This window comes from Coccinella septempunctata, chromosome X (genome assembly GCF_907165205.1).
Source record: "Coccinella septempunctata chromosome X, icCocSept1.1, whole genome shotgun sequence".
In the NCBI taxonomy this organism is placed as follows: Eukaryota; Metazoa; Arthropoda; class Insecta; order Coleoptera; family Coccinellidae; genus Coccinella; species Coccinella septempunctata.
Window position 1 is genome coordinate 15,160,267 of NC_058198.1, and position 21,545 is coordinate 15,181,811.

The 21,545-nt window shown below is 41.6% G+C and overlaps 1 long non-coding RNA gene across 1 annotated transcript; it reads left to right on the plus strand.

Annotated features, from left to right (window-relative positions):
* Window positions 1–5,717: 5,717 nt before the first annotated feature.
* LOC123321961 lies at window positions 5,718–6,443 on the plus strand. Its single transcript, XR_006538996.1, has 3 exons — window positions 5,718–5,863; window positions 5,918–6,145; window positions 6,384–6,443. It is a non-coding gene; the product is annotated as an uncharacterized LOC123321961 (long non-coding RNA).
* The last annotated feature ends 15,102 nt before the right edge of the window (window positions 6,444–21,545 follow it).

Sequence of the window (21,545 nt, forward strand, 5' to 3'; positions counted from 1 at the left end):
AACACTTATGACGCGGACAGGGGGGTTGACGGAACTTTCCCTTCAGTACCCCAAGGGTTAACACGCCATGACTGATAGCGAAGGGAAAAGTCAGACTCGCGAAACAGGGTAAAGAACGATGAAATACAACAGAAAACGATACAGTACAGCAGTGTCAAAGTTAAGGAAGTAACGGCGTAGGTCTAACAAAGAAACTGAACGGTACAGACGGGGACCGACCTCCTTTGTTTCAAGCACTCGAAACTCTTATTCTCTGCCCCAAGGGTTATAGCACGCCATGACTGATAGAAAAGAAGAGATTTCGGATTTAACACTTATGACGCGGAACGCGGACAGGGGGGTTGACGGAACTTTCCTTTCAGTACCCCAAGGGCTAGAGCGGCTCTGTTCGAGACTTTTATTCGCTGCCCCGAGGGTTAACACGCCATGACTGACAGCGAAGAAAATGTCTATTTTTAGCGCAACTACGGGATTTCACTGACTACGTGCGGTATCTCTTATTCTCTGCCCCAAGGGTTATAACACGCCATGACTGACAGAAAAGAAGAGATTTCGGATTTAACACTTATGACGCGGACAGGGGGGTTGACGGAACTTTCCCTTCAGTACCCCAAGGGTTAACATGCCATGACTGATAGCGAAGGGAAAAGTCAGACTCGCGAAACAGGGTAAAGAACGATAAAATACAACAGAAAACGATACAGTACAGCAGTGTCAAAGTTAAGGAAGTAACGGCGTAGGTCTAACAAAGAAACTGAACGGTACAGACGGGGACCTACCTCCTTTGTTTCAAGCACTCGAAACTCAAAGGATTTAAAAGAAAAACTAAAAAAAATTAACTCTAAGCACTGATGCAAACACAAAATGATTATTCTGCAACGGCGAAAGAAATACCGAAAATTAACTGAATCTATAACAGAAGTCACCACGTTAGAAAGCGAAAAATCGAAAATACTGAGGCGAAGTGAAAGAACTGAAGCAAAAGTCACGGCAAAAATCCGAAAACTCCAGAACGCGACAAGAATGAAAAACGTCGTCAGCTCCGGTTTACCGCATATCAACAGATGAAAAACGTCGAAATCTTCAGCGGCATGTAAGAAAAACAACGTGAAATACAGATAAGCGGTTTTTTACATTTACTCTGCCTGTCGGAATGAACGTACGGAATATTCGAAAATTAAAATATTTTCAAAGACGGAAACTTAAAACGAAAGAAATGCACCAAAATGAACTCCAATTTTCCTCAGAAAACTGGACTTCATTACACCCTCTTCAGCTCGGAAGAAATTAACTTACGATGAAATAGTTAGTTCAATTTCACGACTCTATCTACCCCTAGAAATAATGACCTTACTTTAGCGCGCGCCACCTATAAATGCACGTGACCAGATTACAAGTACAGATTACAGAGTAGAACTTATTACAAGTGAAGTGAAGTACCTATTCCTCTCTATGGTTGGCAGTGGTAGTTCCAATGGGCACGCAGAAACGTCAGCGTCCGTCAGTTCGGCGCAGGTCTCCGCCATCTTGTCAAAGAATTTTGTTCAGCGTTCCGTGCGTGGATGTTCAATTATTATGGTGGAAAATCTTCTTTCTCCATGTGGAAATCCATCTTTATCGCTGGTCGGAAACGTGCCATGCTTCATCCTCCCAGTGAGTACCTAATTTAACTGTGATTGGCGGGTGTTTGAATTCCATCGTGGTTTTGTAGGTTACCCCGGATTCGTGGGAGCTGCAACAGGTGGAAAACCTCCGGTACGTGGGGCGCAATGGACTGGTCTGCCCCTTTCGACCTGGTTACACGGACGTTGGGACTCTCGGAGCCGGTATTAGACTTGCAGGTGGGTAATTTCTAACAATAAATTCTCCGATCTTCATCGTTCCTCGTGGTCCACTTTTCTTCCTGGAGCGGTTTTCCTCTGCTATCTGTTTTCAGGTAGACGGTGTTTTCTTCAGGTAGACAGTGTTAAATTGACGGTACAATAATTTCGGTTCGGTTCAGGACAGAAATTGGTTAGATCTATTGGATTAATAGACGGATATACTCAGTTGTAATGTGAAACAGTATCCTTTATTGGTATTCCTTACATAAGTAGCAGGTTTTTCAGACGGTTTTGATCGGTTTGATATATATTTAATTGCATGCTGAACAGATGAAAATCTGTAGATACAATATTTCGGTCAACGGTGGTACATGTACAGAATTTGAACGGAATTGTTACGGTGTAATCGGTTATAACTATGTTTAGTAACGGGCTTCAGTTGTACGAGATTTCTCCTTGCAGGTGATCCCTACTGGCTGACATGCGTAACCTGTCCAACCTCCTTCGGGGTGGTTCAGATTGGGTGGAGGCACTAGGGATATCACACTGGACGGCAGCCTCTCTTTGACGGTGATGAGACTGACAAGAACAATTTCTGGTTAATGTACCTAGCAGGCCGCAACTGCTGCAGAAAAGAATCGGGGTACCGGTGCAGTGTGCTCGACTGTGCTCCCTTTGGCCACATCTCCAACACATATTAGGTCGAAGCTCCAAGTAGACATTGGGCCCCATTGTGCCAACTGTACGTACTCTGGCTGGAATCTTGGTTGTTATCTGAGCTGGACGGATATTATGTCGATGGATGTCATGTTGACGATTATCCGGTTGATGGCTATTCGCTTGTTTGGAAATCTTCCCCTTGTTTATGAAATAACGTTTATCTTGCTTATTTCTCTTTTCAGCTGGAATGTCTATCTCCATTGCACTCTGCCTCTGAGTCGGAACAGCCGCCTGTTGTAGTTCCTGCTTCCTGGGTGATGATGTGGAGCGGTCAGTGACAGCGGAAGAGGTGTTTGGTTTGGGGCGACCAAATGCTTTGAGTGCCCCCAACGGCAACGGCACAGGACGGGGAGGAGATTCCGGTTCCTGGTCTTTTAATGGATCGACAAGACCCAGCTCCTCGTCCAATCGTTCCAGGAAGTCTGAGTCGCTCATGTTGCAGCCGTCTGACGGTATTCTGAAAAGAGGTAATGTTAAAAATTGGAGTAATTTTTAACCCAACTCTATCAGCTCGATGCCCATCTCTATCAACTCAGTGACTACGTTTATCGTTACATGCTTCTGTGAACGTAACCTTAAAATCGCTGTCAATCAGCTGCTCAAAAAAACCGGTGGAACCTGTTGAATCTGCTCAATTCGATTCAATTCTCCTTAGATTCTTCGTTCGCTCAAGTGAATTGGAACTTGGTCTAAATTCTTAACGTGATTTTTAGTGCACTCTCAACTTTTTCAGTCAGCTCAAATCTAATAATATTATTTTATATTATAATTATCTATCGATCAACATCTCAAAAAGGTACAGTACTTTCTCACTCAACAAAAAATGTAATCATTTTTTGCATGTGTCACGTTAGAATATCATTCTAAATAATTTTCCTCTCAACATTCACTCCATCGCTATGCATTTTCTCACAATTACATTTGAAATATTCTGCTCTACATCTCTCTATCATATTTGCATGTATATTTTCTCAATTTTCTCCAAATCTCTCAATCAACCACGTGCTCAATGTATCTAACTGCTTCAACCTCCTCAAAATGCATCGATATTTCATTCACTGTGAATCACATCACCTCGACAATCACTCACATTTTAATTTCTCTAATTTTAGCACCAAGTTCACATTTCACACCACTCTATTAGAAGCTTACATACTTGTATTCACTCTCATTTTATATACATGTCACCTCAGATTAACTTAACACCTCTTACGATCAGACTTCTCAGGCCTCTTAAGTTTCAGGTACCTCTACGCTCAAGTTGGACACTTCGTAGGCTTCTCATAGACCAGATCGAGATCCATCTCACTACACTCAGAACTCTGAATAATGGAATACACTCTATCAACTCTATTGGACAGACTGGTTTGTGATAATGCTCGAGGAGGTCCAATCTGATTTCAACTCAATAAGTATAATTTATTATACACTTTTGCATGTCTCTATTACCTGAAACTTATGATACCTTATTTATTTTCTCTAACGTTGTGACTGCTCGTCTTGTTTCATCTCAATTATGAATACTATTCATTAATTCTTTCTACGTTTACAATATTTCATTTCTCTACATTGCATTTGTAACACAACTCACCTCAATTTATGTACTCTCATACAACACCTTCTGCTTTTCTAATAGATTTGCTATTCCTGTAAGCGTTGGTAATCATCTCTCTACATTACATTTGTAACACAACTCACCTCAATTTATGTACTCTCATAAAACACCTTCTGCTTTTCTAATAGATTTGCTATTCCTGTAAGCGTTGGTAATCATCTCTCTCTCATTCTGTCTCATTACACCTGTCTCACTACATTACATATCTCTAACTTCTCAAGTTGTCACTGCAACCTTCTGTTTTTCTGATAGCGAGACAGTTTATGAAATCGTAAACTCTATCACTGTAAACGTTGTGCTTGCATGATAACACTCACATCAATCCATAACTATCAAGCTCAATTATTATGCAACTCAAAATACATAGACACGTTTTTAAGTAGATCTATCTCAATTCTCTCAATTCTTATCAAACGCATAATAATTGATCTTGTTACTCGATACATGAAATTCACTCAACCTGCTCTTTCTCTCAAGCAAATACAACGTTGATTTTCTCATTGAAACATTACTCTCAAATTCTCTCAATAACTTCTCAATAATTGTAAATAGGTTCACTCTGTTTAGATGTTGTATATAATTTTACTTCATGCGAGTGTCTATTTATTATGTGACGTGTTTGATATACAATAAAGATTTTATTTTACCATCTCCAACTCAATCATTTGGTAACAGTCCACTTTTAAGTAATTGCCAAAAATCTCAACACCCGGATTTTTGAACAGGTAAGATCATTAATACCTGGTATTTTCATTTCTATACGGTGAACACACGGTTTGACTGGCGCAAATTTCTTTTTTTTTTTTTTTTCAGGAAGATAATTCTTACGGATTCAATCCACTGGCACCCAGAGACGGTGGGCAGTGCCGGAGGGAAACCTGAGCTTCAGCCGGAACCGGCGTCTGCCCTCGACGGTGGTTGGTATCAGGGCGATGACCTCAGTCCGAAGACTGGGTGACCACAGACGGGGGTTCGGTTGAGCCTGGATCTTGGATGCTAGCCTTGATGGCAAAATCAGTGTCTTCCCTGGTGCTGGCGGTTCCTGTGGGACGGGAGACAGTTGGGGTGGTGGAGTTAACGGAGCAGCTGGTGGAAGCGGTGCTGGTCTCAGTGTGGACACCGGTATCAGTGAGGGTGGCTGAGCTACGGTTTCAACTAACAGGACGGTATCGGTTCCAGGCCACTCCCACTGTGCAGCAGGTCTCCGGTGGGACGGGTTATCCTGGAGCAAACCCTCGATGTACCATCGGACGGGGAATCTCAACCGCTCCATCTCCGCACGGTATTTGTCGTCCAGGGATGAGGCCCAATGCTGTTCCTCCTCACCCTGACGGCACGGTAGGCCGGTCGCCACCTCTACGGCCACTAACCCCAACGCCCACAGGTCGACAGACGTGTCATACGGCTCTTGCCTGCGCTGTTCCGTTGCCCAGTACACCATGGTTCCTGCTAGCTCGGTGAGCAGGGGTTGGGCGGTGGTAAGTGTTTCGGCCAACCCAAAATCTGCTAGCAGGAATCGGCACCGGCGGCGTAAGATATTGGCTGGCTTGATGTCTCGGTGTACTATTTGTCGACGATGACACTCCGTCACGGCTGCTGCTAACTGCCGCATCACGCGGAAGAACCGAGACGGCTGGTTCCTCGGCCCTTCTCGACGCAGGAAGGTATTTAGGTCCTCGTCGCACAGAGGCATCACCATAAAAAGGTAGTCTCCCTCTATGATGGCCTCTTGCAGGGGTATTATATTTGTATGTTCTAGGGACCTGAGTATGTCGACTTCCTGGATGGCGTGGTGAGTGAGCATAGTCCTTTTCACCGCCACTGCTTGGCCGTGTCGTTGGCCTCTATAGACACGCCCAAAGCTGCCTTCTCCCAAGATCTCCCCCAGGTGTAAATGTTCCATCTGAAACATGTTAACTAGACACCTTTTGTCTTACGGAACACTGGTTCTGGTTGGCCGAGCAACTACAGTTATTCAGATAAACAGGTAAACGGAAAATAATAATATAATCGGTAACGGAAGAAATATATACATATATATATTCGGTGACGGAAAAAAAAAGGTATATTCGGTAACCAAAAAAAACTATAACGGGTTCCCTCCTTTCAGAGGTCATTTCTAAAGAACGGTTAACGGATCATGACAATAATATATACTATGCATGAAATGGTTTTAAATCTTTAATGTGTATGTTAGTGATTTTTCTACCCTCTGTATCTTTCAGGTCATAGACGACAGGTGAAACAACTTTAACAACGGTGAACGGACCGGAAAACTTCGGAGCCAACTTGGCGGCGAAACTGTCAACGGCCGAGGATAAAGGACGGTCCCGGCGTAGAACTTTATCTCCCACATGGTATCGGATTTCTCTTCGTCGAAGATTGTAGTGGTGAGCCTGTTGCTGGAAGGCACGGTACAGTTTAGTACGGACGAACTCATAAGCCTCCTGGAGATGTTTGATCTAATGAGTACGGTAAGTCATGTCTCTGTTTTCTTCTTCTGTACGGTTGGATTCTCCGTTCATTTCATTATTGTGGGGGTTTGTCGAATAAATCGCCCTCGGAACTTCTAGTTCCCTTCCATAATTCAAAAATGCCGGTGTGAATCCAGTAGACTCCTGTTTAGCGGTGTTGATGGCAAACGTTAACTCTCCTATCTTTTCATCCCAAGTTCGTTGATCGGCTTCACAAAACTGTGCTATCATGGTCTTTAGGGTACGGTTAGCTCTTTCTACAGGATTGCACTGAGGAGTATACGGTGGTGTGAAACGGTGAGCGATGTTCAGCTCTCGGAGACTGTTCTTGAATAGTCTGCTGTCAAATTGTACTCCATTGTCGGATATTACTAGTTTTGGGCAACCGTATTTCAGTATGACTTGTTCGTAGAGGGCCGAATAAACAGTTTTGGCGGTGGCTTTCCGCAACGGACGACACTCTACCCACTTTGTGAACCGGTCTTGCATTACCACGATGTAGGAGTTTCCCTTTTTTGACCGTGGCAATGGTCCAACTATGTCCGTGGATACTTCTTTGAACGGCGCATCCGCCATTCGGTGTGGTTGCATCTTACCAGGGGTTTTCTGTTGCGAAACTTTGTACTTTTGGCACGATGTGCAGTTCCTCACGTATTTCGCAATGTCTCTAAACATCCCTGGCCAGTAATAATTTCTGGCTATCCGTGCAACCGTTTTGGCAATTCCCATGTGACCTGCTAGTTCTGAGTCGTGGTTTTCCTGCAGTACTTCTGTTCGCTGTTCGGATGGTACACAGAGTTTCCAGGGTTGGCCGGTTCCATATTCTGTGAAGTCGGATGAGTCCCAGAAATGTCGCAACAGTTTTCCATTTTCAACGGCGTAGTCAGGAAAATTTGCTGGGTCTTTTTCCACCTCCTGTAACTTTTTGTTGTACCATTTGCACTGGGTTGTTTCTATCTCGGACAAACATACGGAATCCAGGGACGGCAACGGGTTTCGGGACAGGCTGTCGGCTACTTTGTTCATCGACCCTTTACGGTACTGAACTTCGAAGTCGAATTGCTGAAGGAAAACGGCCCATCGAGCAATTCTTCCGTACGGTACTTGATGGAGTTAAGCCATTTCAGACTCATGTGATCGGAAATTACTGTGAAATGGAATCCTTCTAGGTACGGTCGCAGTTTCTCTATGGAAAATACTATGGCGAGACATTCCTTTTCTGACACGGAGTAATTTTTCTCTGCGGGGTTTAGTGTTCGGCTCACATAGGCGATTACTCTCTCCTCTCCATCGATCACTTGTGTTAGGGCACCTCCAAGGCCCATGTCACTGGCGTCAGTTTGCAGAACGAACGGTTGGGTGAAGTCTGGACAAGCCAGTATCGGAGATTCTGTGAGTTTTTGTTTCAGAAGCTCGAAGGCCTTCTGCTGGTCTTCTCCCCATTTCCAACGGTGTTTCTTCTGCAGTAATCGAGTCAACGGGGAAACTAAATCGGAGAAGTTCTCTATGAAACGACGGTACCAGCTGGCAACTCCAAGGAATAGACGAAGTTCTCGGACGGTTTTCGGTATTGGTAAAGACAGTATCGAAGACACTTTGTCGGGATCGGTACAGATGCCATCGGAGGTGACGACATGTCCAAGGTATTTTAGGGATTTTCGCACAAAGTCACACTTGTCGGGGTTGAGACGAAGATTAGTTTCTCTCAACCGTCGGAATACTTCTCTCAAGTTCTCCAGGTGCTCCTCGAAAGTTTCCCCCAGGACAACTATATCGTCCAGATAAGCGAACGCTTCCGGTTCCATTTCTGGGCCAATGACGGTGTCTAGGAATCTCTGGAAGGTGGCTGGGCTTGCATGTAAACCGAACGGCATCACGGTGAATTGGAACAGACCTCTTCCGGGGACGGTAAATGCAGTAATCGGACGGCTCTCCTTTGCTAATGGTATCTGCCAGTATCCTTGTTTCAGGTCCAGTGTGGAGATGTACTTCGCTTTTCGGAGTTTGTCCAGAATCCCAGAAATGTACGGCAACGGGTATGCATCTTTCACAGACACTTGGTTAACAGCACGGAAGTCGATGCAGAAACGGTACTTTCCGTCTTTCTTCTTGACCAATACAACAGGTGAACTCCACGGTGACTTGGAGGGTTCAATCACTCCCTCAGCCAACATACGGTCCACTTCCTGATTGAAGATCTCCTGCATTTTCGGATTTAGGGGTCGGTACCGTTGTTTGATCGGTTCGGTGCCCGGTTTCAGTTTGATCTTGTGTTCAATCAGGTCGGTTGTACCATACAGGTCTTCGAACTTCTTCAATTCCTCGGTCAGAAATGCCTCCAGTTCTTGTTTCTGAGATTCTGTCAGTTCCAATAGGTGTTCTTCGGCGGTGTGAACCTCTGCGGCGGTTTCGACGGGAGCCATCGGCTTCGAGATCAGTCGGCCTTCCAGAAAGCACTCGGCGGTACTAAGATTCACGGAAAACTTGAAAGTCGACAGAACATCCATCCCCAGAATAATGTCTACCGGTAAGCTTGGTACCAGTAAGAATTTCAAATCAGGCAGTGTGTAATCGGAAATTTGCACGGTGGTGGTGTACAGTTTCGGCGTGACGGTGGTTTTTCCGTTCGCTATTACTGCAAAACTGTTGTGAATTGTTTGTCCTGTGATTCCCTTACTTTCACACTGATCGGATACGGCCTGACTGCAAAAACTCCTGGTCGCTCCTGTATCTATCAGTGCTCGGAAGTGTTCGCCGGCTATTTTGACCTCTATTAACGGTCGGTTATCATTACAGGTGGTCGGTGTCAGTGGAGTCAAGATTCCGGGAGATGTGGTCGACTCCGTCTCCAATCTCCCCTTCAGTTTTCCGAACACGGGCAGTCTCGTGAGAGAATGTTCTCCCTCTGACATTGAGAACAGAATATCTTCGGTGGCCTGCGACATTCTCGACGCATGTGGCCATATCCACCACATCGGAAACACTGTGTCTGGAAGGACACTCTCCTCCCTGATGATGATTGGGTCCGGTCAGCGTGGCTATTTTCGGCTCGACGACGGGGTGGCGGTGTTGAATTTCCGGATCTACCTTCGGAGCTGTCTCCAGAAGTTGGACGGTGTGATTCCTGTTGCCGGACTATTGACTCTCTGGATCGGTGTGACTTTGGACGGCTTTCCCCCTGCGGAGAAAGTCGTGTCTGGTTGGCTTGCGTCGGCGGGGCTGATTCCCTGTGATCAGTTGTTTGATGAACCTGTTCTCCGGTATCCACAGAAAAACTCGCCTGATATCGGTTCAGTTGACGGGGAGTGTACGTCAGGTGAGGTTCCTCCACGAAACCTGGTTTTGAGGGTGGCCGGGTGTACTGGCTCATCTGCCACTGGACCAGTTCAAAAACTTTTCCCTTACGGAGAAGTTCATCATACGTCTTGGTCTCCTGAAAGGCCAAGGCCTGTTGTAAGGGCGGAATCAACCTTTGTCGGATAAGTCGGATCTGCTCCACCTCGGATGGTTTTGTATAGGTAAGCTTCTGGAATAAGTTCTGCATCCGGGTAACATACAGAAGCAGCTTTTCTTCAGGACCTTGTGTTCGTCTTTTTATTTCCTCCAACAGATTCTCCTCATAGTTTACAGGCAGAAACGCTTCTTTCAGTTGGTTGCTGAAATCCTCCCAGTCCTCGAAAGTACCTCTCCTGGGAATAAACCAATCCCTCGCATCCTTTCGTAGTAATTCATAAACTGATTCATAAACTTGTTCCAGGGACACTTTACGGGATTCAGCCAGCCTCTCCACTTCTTCAAGGAATCCGGTCACACTTCCAGTGCCATCAAAGGAAATGTTCCATTTGTGTACCGGGATAGTTGGTATTGTTGATCGGGACTCCGGTTCTGATCTGGCAGGTGTAGTGACAATTGGTCGGTCAGGACTTATCCACGGTGCAGGTAAGTGTGGAAAAGACACCCTTCGGGTAGAATTAATCCATCTACCCTGTGTCAGACCCTCAGGTGTTGTTGTTCTACAGTCCTGTGACTGCGTGAGAGGTATCGCTGGTAACTGTCGCAGTAACGCTGTACATGTCTGTCTTGTCTCATTCATGACCTGTTCTAATGTTGGATTCCTTACAGGTGTACCAGTACGTGAGACCTCCACTGCTACAGGAGGGTCGACACCATCTCCCAAGTCGATAAGTGATGGCTCTCGGAGCCCTGAAATCCGTTCCGGTTGGATCGGTGACACACCAGGTGAACTGGGCACCTCCACATCTAAGAGAGACCTCTGATGTCGGTTAGATGGCTGCGGCTGTTCACGATTACTCTTCTGACGTAGCTCCTCTAGTGTTTCCAACGCCTTAGCTGTAGTTGCCTTCATTTGTCCAACTAGTTGTAACTGTGTTGTGTCTGCAGTAACAATAAAGTCCAGCCTTCCTTGTTGTATTAATCGGGTGTAAATTCGCGAAAATTCGTTAGCCGCATTCTCATGATTGAAGTTCTGAAGGGATTCCACTAAATCGGTGAGTTTATTTTGGCAAATCTCAATCTCCGAGGCGGGGTTCAATGATGTTGGGGGTAATAGAGGTTCATTAGACTGAAGTACTTGTCGTAGTAGACTCCGTTTAGTCATCACAGTACCCGGTATCGATTGTCCTCTCAGTTGTAATTCGTATGTAAGTTCATCACTGAGAAACCGGTTTACATTCATGTTCGACATATTATTTTCAACTAAGTCCGATTCAGAACGCACCAATCTTTCACACTCGGTATGTCTTTCACAATCTGTTTAAGTTCTAAGTCCAACCCCGTGAGTTAATCGTTAGCTAACCTACTCACTTAAGTTCGAAGTGGGTATCGGTGTAACCCCAAAAAAAAAAAAATAAAGTCTAAGTCCCGGTGTATCAGAAAAAATCTAAGTTCAAGTCCCGGCGCACTAAAATAATCTAAGTCCCGATGTATCACACCAAAAATTTTACAAGTCCGACGTTACTCGAAAAAAATTTCAATCTGTCCCACTAAAGTCCGAAAATATTCGCGAAATACCGCACACACTCGCAAGTCGTTTCGTATAGTCCAGAAAATTTCCCGAAATTCGAATAGCACCAGAATGCACAGGTTAAATTCCAAATAGTTTTTCACGTTCAGTATCCAGAAAATAAATCGCAATAATCGAATTTCAGTTTTCAGAAAAATCAGAAATAATTGGTAAGTTTCACCAGTACAGGTCAAAAGCAAATGACAGCAGGTAGACAAGTTATCAATAGGGTAATAGGTGATTCACTAATACCGATAGGTAAATCAAACCTATTAAATTTTACCAATTGTGACAATAAATTTTCAATGTTCGGAAATTCACTCACCTTCAATACGAAATTTAAAACAGTTCAATTCAATAAATCAGAAATAATAAGAAATCGGAAATAATTTTCACTGATATTAAGGCGCAACAACAGTTCAGTTTTCAATAACTCAATAAAGTAATCGGCAAAAGGAATAATCACAAATTAATTAAATTATTTCCAATAGGTTTCAACAATAGGAAAATTTTCAGAATATAGTCCAATTCACAGTATAACAGTTCAATACAGGGTGGCAGGTAATAAAACACAGTTCAAGTTTATTTTTCACAGTTCTCGGTTCAAGAAATAGTTACTCACTGTTCTTAGGTTTTACTCACTGTTTCGGGAATTCACTCACTGTCCGGTTAATGTTTCTCACCTCTGTTGTTTCCTACTAGATTTTGCACTGTCCCTGCTCGGGCGCCATTTTGTAACGTGCGTTTCTCGGAGAAGCCTTTAATATCGAGCGCCAGCTAATCTTTTCAATAGGAAGAATAGCAAACCTACCAGGGTAGCTGCTAGCCAGAGACAGAGCTCGGTGTTGTCTAGGGTAGTAGCGACAACGAAGAAGTCAAAATCGAATTATGTAAAAGTTTATTCACACCTTCGGAAACTAGTTATATGTACAAGGGAGATATGTGAGATATGAGCGATTCTATAAGTGAAAATACATTCGGGAAATCTTATCCGGTCACGAGCACTTTATGAAATTTATACCGGGTGTAGTGAAAAGTTAACGGTTCAATAAAAATGCGCCAACCAGAACTGACGAATGCTAAGGACTTGCTATACGGTATCGGTGTGTAGTTGTATTTCTCCGGGAATAAAACACAACAAGGGCGGGTCTGTTCGAGACTTTTATTCGCTGCCCCAAGGGTTGTAGCACGCCATGACTGACAGCGAAGAAAATGTCTATTTTTAACGCAACTACGGGATTTCACTGACTACGTGCGGTATCTCTTATTCTCTGCCCCAAGGGTTATAGCACGAGTTATATTTATTAAGGCAGGAAAAGCGTTTTTAAAAAGCTATATTTCGTACAATACGTTTATACAGTGAAAGTTATGTCAGAACTGATTCAATGATGATAAAATTATAATTTATAACCTCGGTACACTTTCTTAGTTCTTGGAAAATGAGACGATGCTGAGATTGCACTTCCTGCGATCTTCCAACGAAGTTCATCGTTCTCGGATATATAACTCCTCCATCCTCAGAAAGGTGCCTACGTAGTGAAGAATGGAACTGCTTTAGCTTGGGATTCTTCTCTCTCTGGTTGATTTCGTGGAACTGCTCGTGGTTGGAATTCTTCTGTTTCTGTTTGATTTCTTGGAACCCTGGATCTTAGCCACAACTTAATTTTCCTCGATCCAAAATAGGAGATAATTATGAAAAATAGCAAATAAATGATAATTATCAGGACTTCATGCAATGATTTGGTACTTTTTTGCTTTTCCATTAAGGGTTGAATTTCCTCTTGTTTCCTCTTCAGTTTGTGTATTTGGTCCAATGAAAAATCTTCAAGTTTTATTTTGAATGCAGTTAGGGTTGTTGCATTCAACTCGGCAGCAATTTGAGGAAGGTACATTGGTTCTCCCTCCAAGATTTCCTTGTCGTTGTAGAATTTTTCTTGAGAGTTTTCGAAATGACATCCTTTTGGTACATTTAGCAGGAAGTTTCCCTTCAATGTGCTGACGTCGGTTCTTCTGCATACTGTGCGAATTTTCATCCCAGTTGGAGCTAACATGATGAATCTTCCATTACCAATCTTCTGGACAACGTTCTTGCTAGTTTCCACAGGGTGATTTTGGCAGGAACCAGTGGATTTTTGGAGTTGCAGTAGCTGGAACAGGCAATCTTCTACTTCTGACCCATTATTGAGTTTGTCGTCTTCGCAGTAATATAGTGGGTGTAAATCAATACAAGGCGAAGAGGCGTATTGATACCATTTTTCATTGCTCGTCAGATAGGTATTTTTGGGAATAATAATAGTGTTGTTTATAGTTGGGATTGAAAATAAATGGTAATGAGAAAAAGGTTCGGGGTGTACAATAGGAAAATGAAGAACGAAAACAATTCTGAATTCAACAAAATATGCATCTACTTTTATCAATTCATAAAATCTGTGATATTCTCTCTCGTCGACGAATATCAGATTACTTGAACCATATAAATTTTTTGTTTTATTGATAATTGAATATAATTCGGAAAATTTAATAATGCTGTTGGGGCCGTTTGAAAAATCCAAATATGTGAAGGGCGCAAAATTAATGGTTTTCAAAACCAATGAAAAATGAAGAAAATTCAAACAAACCGACGATTTAAATTAATTCTGAAATTTATTGAAAACTTGAAAATAGATGGATTCAAAAGTGGACTGTATAATCAAATTTAAACTAATTATCTCCCAACACAACACGAAAGGACAAGTGCACAGTCAATTTCGAAAAGTGATCTTACCTTCTCAAGAATGAACTAGTTGTCTAGGATCTCAACGGAATTACCACTCCTCGAACAGATTGATTGAGCTCAACAACCGAACGGGATGGCTGATCCTGAATTCCTGAAGCTGCAGGGCTGAAGAAAAGACTTGAACACTTATCCTTGTGACCTTTCACTGGTCACGCCACTGTTCTCACTTACGAAGTGAAAATTCACTATTCTAATATTTGTTCGAATGAATAATTTTGAACAAAATATTTTGTGATCGAATTTTATGGAAGCTGAATTTTATTTTGAAATTATCGGAAGCGAAATTATAAACAATTAAAAATGGCTGCAGATGTTTCGTATCTCGACTTAATCTCTTCGATTGACAAAGGATGAATGAATGATAAAATGCATATGCGTCGTCGCAAGGAATCTTACAGCTGGTAACATATTGTATTTAAATTATGAGTCTCACCGGGTGAAATCAAGAAATGGAAATTTACGAATTTTCCATTCAAGAAAATGGAAACAGAAAAATAAAACAATTTGACGAACTGACGTTCACCTGGCGTGAACAAAATCCGCCCACCTAAAATTAATATAATTTTACTTAGCTTATACAGAAGAGACAATGGAAATATTGAAATTTAAAACTTAGATATTTAGCGGAACTAATTTCGACACAGCTCTGGTAAAAGTGCCGGTCGCTGTTTTAACGGACGCAACTCGAGAAATACCGTCGGGTCCAGGAAATAATTCAATTATTCGGCCAAGGGGCCATGATGCAGGATTTGAATCGACTCCTTTGATTATAACTACATCGCCAACAACTGGACAGTCCTTTTCCACCTGCCATTTGTTGCGTTGCATTATAGTATGCAAGTATTCTTGGGACCATTTTTTCCAAAACAGACGACAAAGTTTCTGTTGATGCTCCCATCTATTTAAGGGTGTTTGATTATCTTCATGCGAATATTCAGGGGGAGACAATAAAGGGGCACCAATCAAAAAATGACCTGGAGTTAAAAAGTCGCCTGATTCCGAAGGATCAGCCGACAGAGGACATATTGGGCGACTGTTCAATACAGCCTCAATACGAGCAAATAGAGTAGCTAGCTCTTCAAAAGTAAAAGCGACAGAACCGAGTTGTTTAATAAGTAGGCGTTTCGCGGATTTTACCCCGGCTTCCCATACGCCACCAAAATGAGGCGAGTAAGGGGGAATGAATTTCCATCTAATGGATTTATTGGAGAGATTGTCACATATGTCCGTATTTCTCTGCTTTAAAAATTGTGAAACCTCAGTATGATATCGCGAAGCTCCAACGAAATTGCGACCATTGTCCGACCAAATCTCTTGAGGACGCCCTCTTCGGGCAATGAATCGATTCAAAGTTGCGAGGAAAGCCTCAACAGAAAGAGAAGACACCAACTCCAAATGAACAGCCTTGGTTGCCAGGCACACAAACAATGCTAAATAGGCCTTCAACATGGTTGGTTTTCTAGAGTTATTTGACCGGTATAAAAAGGGACCAGCAAAATCAACACCCACTTTACTGAAGGGACGTGAAGCTTTAACTCTCACTGAAGGCAGAGGGGCCATTTGAGGTTGGTAAGTGGTACCTCTAAACCTTGTGCAAGTAAGGCAACTTCTGATACACTCCCTCACGAGACCTCTTAAGGACAATATCCAATAATATTGGCGAATTAGACTCATGGTGGTATTAGGACCAGAGTGCAAAGAGACTAGGTGAAAATGAACGCAAATTAAACGAGACAGCGCGGATCTTTTGGGCAAAAGAATTGGATGCTTTGCTTCTTGTGGCAATGAAGAAAAATGCAATCTTCCGCCCACCCTAATTAATCCAACTGTATCAATATAAGGAGTCAATGTTCTCAAAGATCTACTGATAGACCGTTTCTCTTTCAGCCCATGAAACAGATCTGCGAAATGATGTTGCTGAGTTAAAAATACCATCGAATGAAGGGAGTCTTTTAACTCTTCTGGGTCAATGGGACCAGATAGTCTTAGGTGTGAATTCAATCTCGCACGGCAATTATGAATAAATCTCCGAATGTACGCAAAAATTTTCTTAACTTTATTTAAATTTGTAAAACTTTCTATAACGTTCAATAATTCGTTCGCAGGAGTCTGCACGGCGGCAGCTACATTTATATTGGTTTTCAACTCTGATACAATACACCTGGGGGAGTAATGAAAGGGCTCTGGCCAGTCAGAAATTGGTTTTCTCAAAAATTCTGGACCTTGTAACCAAAATTGAAAACTTTCGGTTTCCACGAACTGTTGGGGCGTTAAACCCCGAGAAGGTAGATCGGCAGGATTCCGATCTGATTTTATGTGATGCCAGGAAGCATTGGGAACATACTCTCCTATAGCTACAATGCGATTAGCAATAAAAGTTTTGAGAAGATGAGGTGCTGAATTGATCCAGGAAAGGACTATTTCGGAATCCGAAAACAAATGGACTCCAGAAATTGACGTAGGGGTGTTAATTTTCAGAATATTCGCTACTAACTTGGCTAGCAACAATGCAGCAGATAACTCTAATCGGGGAATAGACAAGGTTTTGAGAGCCACCTTAGTTTTAGCAGCCAATATATGGGATGAGATGAAACTACCTTGAATGACTTAAATGTAAACGGTGGCAGCATATGCCTTTTCAGACGCATCGCAGAAACCTACAAATCTTATTTGACAATCTCGAGACGAAACTACATTACGTGGAATGGTTATCTTGGAAATAAGTGCAATGCTATCAACGATTTTACACCATTCGTTTCGAAGAAAAGTGGGAATATGCTCATCCCAACTCAATTTCTCAAGCCACAATTTTTGTATAAGAATTTTCATGCAAATTACTATTGGCGCTAAAAATCCAATGGGATCGAAAATACGTGCGATATAAGACAATATTGATCTTTTTGTTGGCTCTCCGTTAAATGGAATGACACTAAAACTGAACGTGTCGACGTTAGGAATCCAATTCAAACCCAAAATTTTAAGGCCCATTTGATCATCATCAAAATTCAATTTGGATTCAATATGATTTGAAGGTATTCCCTTCAAAACTTCAGAACAATTACTTGACCATTTTTTCAATGAGAAACCGCCCTTGTGCAACAATTTCTGAAGTTCTTGACGCAATTCGACTGCTTGCTGAATGTCAAAAGCTCCGGTTATGATATCGTCTACATAAATTTCGTCGAGAATAACTTTGGATGCATTTGGGAAATTTTGACCCTCATCATGAACCAACTGATTTAAGACTCGAATGGCCAAATATGCAGAAGGTTTTAAGCCATATGTCACGGTATTGAGTTCGAATTCGGCTACTGGTAAATCAGGAGATGTACGCCAATAGATATGTTGATATTTTCTATCTGAGGGATTTAAAACTATTTGTCTGTACATCTTTTCGATATCAGCACAAATGGCAATCGGATAAAACCTAAAACTGATTAGGATGTTTTTTATGTCCTTTTGTAGTTTAGGACCGCTGAGAAGACGATCATTCAAGGACCTGCCTGACAAATCAGAATCAGAGGCGTTGAAAACAACTCTGAGTTTTGTTGTTGAACTCGATTCCTTTCGAACTACATGATGAGGTATGACGTATTTATTCGAAACATTAGAAACGGACATATGGTTTAAGGATAAATATTCCGACATAAAACTTTGGTAAGCTTCAAACGAATCTGGACTTTTCAAAAGTCTCTTCTCAAGCGACAAGAATGATCTAAATGACCTATTTGAATTATAATTCAATTCCGAAAATTCTGCGTCATGTTTGAAAGGGAGGGAGACGATATACCGACCGCTTTTTTCGCGAGAATGAGTTTCTTGAAAATGTTTTTCTACATATTCGTCGATGGGATTCAACACTTTGGCCTCGGAAACTTCTTCCAATGACCAAAATGCCCGAAGTGTATCACCGAGAACGGAGTCAGCGAGCAAGATTGAAGTTGGTGCGGAATCTAGTTTACTTTCTTGCACGGGACCGATTATAGTCCAACCAAAAAATGTATTGACTGCGGTCGGGAAACCAACAGATGATAAACGACCATCCCTATCGAACACCATTGAATATGTGTCAGCTCCCAACAACATATCTACAGGGCGCGACAAATAGAAATTCTTATCAGCCAAATCCAAATGTTCGAAATGTTCAATGATTTCTGGAGACAAAGACACAGAAGGTAAACTATTGGTTATTTGAGGTAATACGACGGCTTGCAACTCTAAAATATTCGCACTTGATGTTGGGTACAATTTGCATGTTACCGTGCCTAAAGACCTAGCTTTTGATTTGCCAATACCTGAAACGTGAACGTCTGTGGGATTAATTTTTAAACCTAACCTATGGACCAAACGTTCAGTGACCGCTGAAACTTGGGAACCGGGATCAAGAACAGCTCTGATGGAACTTATAGAGCCATCCGCAGCCTGAATTCTAGCTTGAACAGTACCAAGCAATACCTGATTAAGGGAGGCTACTTCTTTATTCAAATGACAAGAGTTGACTAAATTTTCACCTACGTTTTGGGCATCGCGATTAAAACCTTCCCGAGTGACTGAAGAATCGAACGAACTACAATTAGGGTGTAAGCTGGTGTGGTGGCGATTCGAACTGCAGAATTTACAAGAGTTCTTTGAAGAGCAATCTTTAATATTATGGAGGCCTAAACAATTGAAACAGCGTTTTGAACTCTTCAGGAAGTTAAGTTTGGATTCTCGTGACATAGCTATGTACTGTGGGCAGGCGAAAAGTGGATGCGAATCACTGCATTTAGGACAATGAAATTTTCGAGTGTTTGGAATTCTAGAAGATTGATCGGGAATTTGACGTTGAGAAGTGGAAGCAGAATTAGTAATGAACATATTACGTGGTTTTGTTATGACTGGATTGACATGACGAGAAGTAGATGGTTTGGGCATGGTTTTAGAGGAATTTTGCTCACAGAATTCATGTGCTTGGAGTTGCTGTGTAACGAAATCCATTAAACTTTTGTACTCGGGAATTTCAGAAGTACCAAGTTGATTTTCAAATGCTCTTCTGGTATGAGGATCAATGTTCCGCAACGCCAAAGAAAATAACAGAAAATCTGATAAGTCCTTTATCCGTAATGCTTTGATGGCATTGACAGCAGTTTGATGGCAATTCAAAAACTCTTTAAGATTTGCAACCGAGCTGTTATGGAAGGATTTAAAATTCAAAATTTCATTCAGGTACATGGTTGCTAGGAGTCTAGGATTTTGAAATCGATTTTTCAAAGCGTCATAGGCTAACTTATAATTGTCATTTGATAATTGTAAACCTGATATTACGGCGAGAGCATCATTTCTCAAATACGATTTCAAGAGCTGAAATTTCTGAATAGGTGCTAAACTATGATTCTCATGGATCAACGAGTTAAACAATTGAAAGAACTCTGGCCATTCCGAACTGTCTCCAGAGAATGTACGAATATTAATCTTTGGAAGCAATAGGGGTGAATCCGGATTTGACTGGGAATTTTGCGAATTAGCAACTGGGGTTGCCGGTAATTCTTGGCGTTTTAAAGACAAAAATAAAGCTCTGATTTGGGTAATTATATCATTGAATGCTAATTCTGCATTACTTGTATTGACTTGATCTTCCGGTGAAAGCGAAAAATTCAATTCCATTATCTCCTCTTGTAGAATCTGAAATCTCGATTCATAGGCTAGAATCTTCTCCTGATACGCTTCCAGTTCATATAATTTTGAAACATCGAAATTTTTCACTCGATTCCAAATATCGGTCACATATGAGAAAATATTAGCTCGTTTGTCAACTAATTTATTCAAGGCGACATTGCCAGTATCAGTTTTCGGTGGCATCTTAGTAAAGAATGAAAACAAAACAAAAAAACTGGAAGCGAACGCAGAAAAAGATTATCAATTAAATTTATGAACTGAACTGATACAGATGTTGAAGTACTACGCGGTCTTACCAGCTGTAAGCGATGTTGCCAGACATTGATAAATATCTGATAGAATTCAAAATCTTTCAAAATTGGTGCCAAATTCAAAAAATACTGAAATTTTGAATATTTTATTTTAATCAAGGGGTGCAATATCCGGCCCGAAGGACCAAATTTGTGTTGGGGCCGTTTGAAAAATCCAAATATGTGAAGGGCGCAAAATTAATGGTTTTCAAAACCAATGAAAAATGAAGAAAATTCAAACAAACCGACGATTTAAATTAATTCTGAAATTTATTGAAAACTTGAAAATAGATGGATTCAAAAGTGGACTGTATAATCAAATTTAAACTAATTATCTCCCAACACAACACGAAAGGACAAGTGCACAGTCAATTTCGAAAAGTGATCTTACCTTCTCAAGAATGAACTAGTTGTCTAGGATCTCAACGGAATTACCACTCCTCGAACAGATTGATTGAGCTCAACAACCGAACGGGATGGCTGATCCTGAATTCCTGAAGCTGCAGGGCTGAAGAAAAGACTTGAACACTTATCCTTGTGACCTTTCACTGGTCACGCCACTGTTCTCACTTACGAAGTGAAAATTCACTATTCTAATATTTGTTCGAATGAATAATTTTGAACAAAATATTTTGTGATCGAATTTTATGGAAGCTGAATTTTATTTTGAAATTATCGGAAGCGAAATTATAAACAATTAAAAATGGCTGCAGATGTTTCGTATCTCGACTTAATCTCTTCGATTGACAAAGGATGAATGAATGATAAAATGCATATGCGTCGTCGCAAGGAATCTTACAGCTGGTAACATATTGTATTTAAATTATGAGTCTCACCGGGTGAAATCAAGAAATGGAAATTTACGAATTTTCCATTCAAGAAAATGGAAACAGAAAAATAAAACAATTTGACGAACTGACGTTCACCTGGCGTGAACAATGCTATGATGCAATATTCCGAGTCTGGAAAAACTAATGGCGTTTTCAATTTCATCGATTAATTCTATAATAATATTGATAGATATTCCGATTTGGTCCATGAGATTTTTAATCTGAATATACATATAAAAGTTATCACTTAATTGATCAAATTTTCCTGAAATTCCTTCAAGTTGGGAAGCAATTGTTTTTTGATTATTTCTGAGGACAGAAATAGTTTTATTGAAATTT